We start from the raw sequence: 6,894 nt of genomic DNA, 5'->3' as shown, positions 1-6,894 counted from the left end.
AACATTGCCCACAATAAAGGGCAAAGTGAGGAAGTGGGAACAAATATGCTTCCGAGTGCGTCCCCTTCACAATGAACTTCACCAGTCCAGAGTGCTTGAGGGAAGTGGAACTGATGTAGAAATACTATATATTTTATATGTTTTGCTTAGTGCAGATTAGACATGGCGGTAACAAAAGAAGCTTTTCTTGAGAGAAAATAAATTGAAAAAACATTTAAAAATTCCTTTTATGTGTCATCTTTTCCTTTTATTTCCCATCAGCTCAAATGGAAGAGGAGAGGAGCTTTTAAACCAAACTGATTTTAAATACATATTATTGTTTTTACCTCCAAATTAGCCAGCCACTCAAATCTAAGACATTTTGAAATTGACTTGTACACTCAAGCCTTGATCTTGCTACTAATTGTACACGACAGGCTGCTGTTTTGGCATGTGCTATCAGTTGCAAGATCCTAAGTTGACCATACTTTAGAACGCTTATTTTATTTATTATAATGATAGAGACAAATTCTATCACTTGTTTTGGGCACTGTTTAAGTAATTAAAACCAATGTAGCAGCCATCTCGTCAATAAACAGGGAATAAATTAATAAGACTCTTCACCACTGTTCTATGATGGATCCCAATAATTTTTTGTTAGGCAGATAATAAATGTGGTTGCTCTTCACTATTGTAAGTACATTTGAATTTCCTTTTCAGCTGCCTCAAAGGCCATCTCTCTGTCTGCTCCCCACCATCACAGCAAATATCAGCAAAAGATCTGAAGCTCACAGTTGTGGGGGTCTAGTTAAAGATGACTACCAAAAACAGGTTCTGCAGTTGTACAGCCTATGGTTTCTGGTAAGTTTCTGTAGGCCAGTAGCTACCGGGAACTATTTTCAAGCAATGTTTAATTTGCATGTATTGTACGTTGTTTTGTGTTGGAATACATTTGGCTCCTGGCACTTTCCTGTGGTATTACATTTTACACCTACTGACAGCAAGAATAATTGCTATGAACAGAATGAAAATGCCTACTTAAAGTTCTTTGTTTCTTCACTTCTTTTTTACAATGTGAGCATTACTGCATATGTAAGTTTAAAAACACCGATAATTTCTTAACCTTATAGGTGTGCTGTGAAAGCATCTAGAAAGCTTAGTTGCCAAAATGGAAAGTTAAGAATAATAGGGCTATTTCTAAATCAATACCACTTTATTTTCTGTTTTCTTTCACATTGGTTACTATTACTTTGACTCATGGCTGTCATTTTGCAGATACTCAAGTTTTGATTTCTAGTTTTAGAACTCTTCATAAAAAAACAATGGCCAGTTTTAAAAAGGGGGACACTGTCAAGTCATCTAAAATGTTCTTACTGTTCTCCATTATTAAAATATTATATTATACTCTTAAGGCCAATGTTGGATGTGTGTGACCTCTCTGTCCTTCCTATGTTGCCAAATGGGATGTGGGTCACAGTATGATGAAGGTCAAGAATACAGCTAGTTACGAAATGATTTGTTAAAAACAATGCCACTAAAAGCACATTTGTTTTCAAGAAAATATGCTGAATTTTAGTGTAAAAAAAAAAAAAGCAGCCAGACCATTTCCCTCTCCCAGCACACAGAAAAAGAGGAAAAAAATCAACCCGATTCAGTTGAGAACTGCTGTTCTATGAGACAATGCATAGTAGCCTCTTACTCCCCATATCATAGTCTCTCCTATGGCTAGACCATCCTTAGAGTAGTCTTGGAAAGAAGTTGCAGAAGAGCTCTCCATATTTGCTTTGTGGTGCAATCCAATGAGTGGGGATGGATGCTCTTGGAAATGAAGTCACTATTCCCATAACCTCTTTCTGCAAATCCGAATACCCATTTCCCCTAGCATAGAGTCCACAAAGAGGATTGTGCAGTCATGGAAGTACAATAAACACCTCAAAGAAACTTGGGGAAAGAAAATAAAAGTAGAGTAGTTACCTGAATGTTATTTACACAGACACACACACAATAACATGAACAACCTAAAAGTCGAGATTTGCCTTGAACAAACCCTATATAATAAAACTAGAATGGAGACCAGCGTAATTCCCCCTGTAATGCCAGTCTTGTAGGCTTATTTAACTCAAGAAGTTATTTGAAATGATGGAGGGGGAGAGATTTTAATGTTAATGATAGATTGGTGTTTCCTAATGTATGTATATGGTGTCTAGCTAATATGGCGTTCAGAGCATTTGTTATGGGTGGATAGGTATGTTGCAGAGATAAATACTTCATGTTAGGCTGCTAAAGATTTCTAAAATACTTATTTCCATTAATGCAAAGGTTTGGGTTTTCATCAACTAACAACAACTTCAATGAAGATAATATTTTCTCAGAGAAGACATCAAGGGGCTGTAACAAAGCAGTGTAATAATTCAATAATAGTCTACTGAGTGTAGTTAGAGTTTTACAGCAAAGATAAATTGTCTTTAGTTTTGATTTAAAGAATGAAAATGTATCCACATCTGTAACATCACTAGTCAGAACTCCCCAAAGAGAAGGTACTCAGGGCTGAGGAAATAGCTACTTACATAAATCAATATTAGACTGTAGTCTGCCAACTAGTGGCCTGATCGAAAGGCAGATATAACCAATTGGCACACTCTCCAGATTACTTCTTGTTCATCCTTCACATTAGCATAGATGAGACTTGAGATGGGGCTCCTAATTTGGGGCAGTAGTTCTATTAGGGTAAATGGAACCACAGATGGAGACAATAGAAATCTGCAGGGATTATTCCCACAACCAAAGTCTGAAGAATTCCAATGGAGCTTGTTTCCAGTTTTACTTGATCCACTCTTACTTTAGTTCCATATACTATAACTCAAGATGTACACGACAAACTGCTTGCAATATCCTGACTATTTAGTGCACCAATACCATGACCATTCAGTAGTCACCTTGATGATGCAGCCCTTTAGAACAGAAACACTTGAACTCTAGGTATCATTATGCTCTCTGCTTATAAAATGGTAGGCCTTAAAGTCAAGGTGGTTAGTTAACGGATTCTAGGTGGAAGGAATGAATTTTAATTTAAAAGCAAAGATTTTGTTGAATCTGTTCATTGGTTGTCCTTAGTTGTAGAAAAGAATACTACTGCAATATTTTCTTTATTTACATATACAGTGATTGCATAAAAAGTCTCTGCTGTTTTGAAAGAGAAACTCTTTGATCAGTTTTTCTCATTCTAAGTACAGGAAATATTTCTCCAGCTGGGAATTTTTTTTTAAATGAAAGAAACTTAAGTGCAACCACTGAATACAATACATTAGAGAAGCAGCTATTTAAAATGAGCAGTGACAGTTAAATCCTACTTAAAATAAGTATATAATTAATGCTGATGAGCTAGATATCTGCTGCACTGGGAACGAAGGTATTCCCAGCTCAATTAATAAACAGCACTGAATCGGGTTTGAGGCATCATCAAAATTCATAATGGGCTCAGCAAAAGAAAATACAAACACATATAATGGCATTGTCAAGAAAGCATTGCCAACTTTCCTTCAATTGATAAGGTCATTATAACCAAATCCCAACTTCAATAAATATAAGAGACCTGTCTGTGCTTTAACTCTTTAAAATATACAGTGGTAAGTGTTCTTATCTATATGGAATAACCCCAGCTATTAAATGGTGGCAATCATTGATGTCCCTCATTAAACAATACCACTTTTATTTTTTACTAATGATTTAACATTAGTCTGCTATTTTCTATCCTCCTGTCTTCCAAAAATCTAGCCTTTCTAGTGGCCAATTTACTAGTTAAATCTCTTGAGGAGAGGATAATACCAGGCTGCTGTTACTGCTTTCTGTAATGTGCTTGACAGATATAAAGCTACTTTTGTTCTCAGCTTCTTTGAAAGACAATGAGGAAGGAATTAAGCATTCATTATTATGCACATTAGCTTCTTGTTCCTGTTAGTGGCACAAGCTCCTGGCATTTGGGTTTTATTTTTCTTCATGTGAGATAGGAAGCAGTTGGTTGTTTTTTCTGCTATGGGATTTCTGTTTCTAGCTGTTAACTGTGGATCAGTTTCAGTTTCAAAAGTCTCATTTTGGGTGTTTCTCACTGCTGCTGTGGTTGGTAGATAATTGCAGGTCAGCACAGAGAGACAATGGGGTAATAATGGACTCCAGTAAACAATGTAATTGTTCATCTGACAGCTAGGCAGTCATGAGGGAGAGAAAACAAACCATCATGAAAACTGCTGTTATGGCTAGGGAAAGAAATAAAAGGGACTACAGGCTTATCTATGGATGAACAAATGAATTTTTGTAATGGCTTTCAAATCAGTTTTTATGCACACTCTGACCTATCCCTCTCTTATTGTTGGTGCTGGGGGCGGGAGATCCACTGATATCCCCTTATCTATTTTCTTCTTCCCACACACTCAGGCTTCCTGTATCCACAGACCCTCTGGTGAAGGCAAATGAAGCACATTCCCTTCCACATGAAGGCCCAGACATCTTTACAGACCTGCTCCCATTGAAGTAAATGGTAAGGCTTGCATTGACTACAGGAGGGGCAGGGCCAAGCCCCCAGTGTGTATCAAGGCACTCCCAGCTCCTGCTGGCCTAGATGGTGGATTATCAACTGCATAACTTGAACTCATATTATGTAGTTAATCTTAGGAACTAACAGCAAGATTAAAAACATTTGACATTGTTATGGATAATTAGAATGTCCACATTAACTTTAGATAAATAAATAAAGGTATATAATCCTGGGGCTTCAGGTCATAAGCCAACTTTTTTGCTTAGGGTTAGGAAGAAACCTCTCACACAGTGAGATTTTATAATTTTTCACTATGAGGGTTCTTGCACCTTCTGCTGAAGCACCTGGTACTGGTTACCTTCTGAGAGAGGACACTGGTCTGGAGGGATAATCAATTTGATCCAGTATGTTATTCCCATATTTCTATATTTTCTCCCAAATTGGCACCAAACATGGCACTTTTTCAGTGAGGAAGACATTTCTATAGCAAATTATATGTGATCTGAAAATAAGAATTCATAATGATAGACTATCACTATGCTAACATTTCACTAGTCTAGACTCCTACACATCTACCATCATTTCTATATACATCTATTTAGCAGTGTCTTATAATGCATGTGTAAACCCTAGTTATTTACTGACACAGAGGACTGAAGTGTACAGCAAAACATACATTTTGATAGCTACTTTCACTTTAACAGATTTCTACAGAATTATACAAACTAAATAAACTGATATAGAAACTATAGCAGTGATCACATCACCCACTACTGAAATGCAGCCAGGGCTTGGGTGGGACACCAGCACACACAACGACAGAAAACAGTAGTTTAAGGAGGAGAGTGAAGAAGGGAACCATGCTTTCCTAGGAGCAGAACATATGGTCTGAGGCTTCCTGGTCTCCAGAGAAACAAAATACCAGAAGCCTGCTGCCTTTATAAACAACTGCAGTCCAGGAATACAAAGCTGTGAATAGCATCATCTTCTGAGGCTGTGACTACATAGTTGTGTCCATTAAAAGCTGCAACAAACTGTATTTATTCAAAGTTGTATACTTCAGACTGGAGTATTATTCAGAGTACCACTCATCAAAACAGAAACGCTGCAGCTATTCAAAGCCACATTCAAACCAAGTTTACTTGCTACTGCTCTGAGGCTTCATGTGGTGCTGCAATATATGAGACTGATTATTTACAAGGGAGATCATACTTATCACAGCAATATTTATTACATTTAACCTCTTAGGTATAGTTCAATATATTAATATGTTGGTATCGCTTGTTTCCCACTTCAAGTCATATATGTATGTTGAGTTGCATGTTAAAACTCTTCCTAAGCATCCCCGCCTGTCTTTTTATTTTCGCAAAGCACTATACCTATTTATGGCACTAAGCATTAAAGATTAGGAAATGGATTTGGGGGTGGATTTTATAGGGACCTTAAAAGCCCATTAACTGGGAAGAATTGCCCCAGCAGAAGCACAGTGTGAAACAGTTGTAGGCTGCCCTGTCCCTGGCAAAGGGAGGTACATTAGGATGGTGCTGTGATGGATATGGCATAACTAAGATATATTTTATGCAAGATGTAAGGTATCATTGGAAAGGTTATGATTTACTGAATGTGATTGTCCAATTTGTATGCATATATCATTTCTGTATCTGGAGTTAGGAATATTAACTATGTAACAATTACAACTGTGTCTGTATTTCAGAGACACCGATCAGACAACAGGCCATCAGCCTTGATGGACCATTAGGAAGAAACAATAAGACTTTGAAGATACTAATCTCTCTCCTTCCTGAGAAGTGTCCTGGGATGTAGCTGTGACACTACTAGGTCAGGTGGTCCTGTCACCTGGAAACAAACACCATCATGGACTTCTAAGTAATTTCCCACTAAATGTAGGGGGAGGTCAAGACCAGGAAACAAAAGATTCCCACCTTATGTAAATCTTATTTAAGGCTGGGGAGTAAGGCAAATAGGACTCTTCTCCATTGCTTTCCTGATCAAGAAGAAAGACTGCTGAAAGTACCTGGAAGAACAAAGGAACTGGGTGGTGGGAAAGGCAAGGGCTGAGTCCAGACTAAGACAGGAGTCTAGTATGTAAAAAGAAATAACTGGAACTCTAAGCTACAGAAACTCTGCAACTTTCCTAAAACAAGGGTGAGAAATTACTTCTTAAAACCTGTTTCTTTAAGATCTTAAGCTTAGTATGTGTGTTTTGCTTTATTTGCTTGGTAATCTCCTTGTTCTGTTTGCTATCCCTTATAATCACTTAAAATCTGCCTTTTATAGTTAATAAACTTGTTTTTGTTTATTATTAAACCCAGTTTGTACAATTTCTAACTGAGGGGAAAGAAGTTGTGCTTATCTTCCTCCAC

General features: G+C 37.3%; 1 long non-coding RNA gene across 1 annotated transcript; it reads left to right on the top strand.

Moving 5' to 3' along the window:
• Positions 1 to 706: 706 nt before the first annotated feature.
• On the top strand, positions 707 to 6,666 carry LOC311514426. The gene is made up of 3 exons (XR_014709884.1): positions 707 to 840; positions 4,411 to 4,513; positions 6,225 to 6,666. It is a non-coding gene; the product is annotated as an uncharacterized lncRNA (long non-coding RNA).
• Positions 6,667 to 6,894: the final 228 nt, after the last annotated feature.

This window comes from Lepidochelys olivacea (assembly GCF_965140295.1).
Source record: "Lepidochelys olivacea isolate rLepOli2 genome assembly, chromosome: 1".
Classification (NCBI taxonomy): Eukaryota; Metazoa; Chordata; order Testudines; family Cheloniidae; genus Lepidochelys; species Lepidochelys olivacea.
This window is presented reverse-complemented; position numbering and strand designations above follow the sequence as displayed.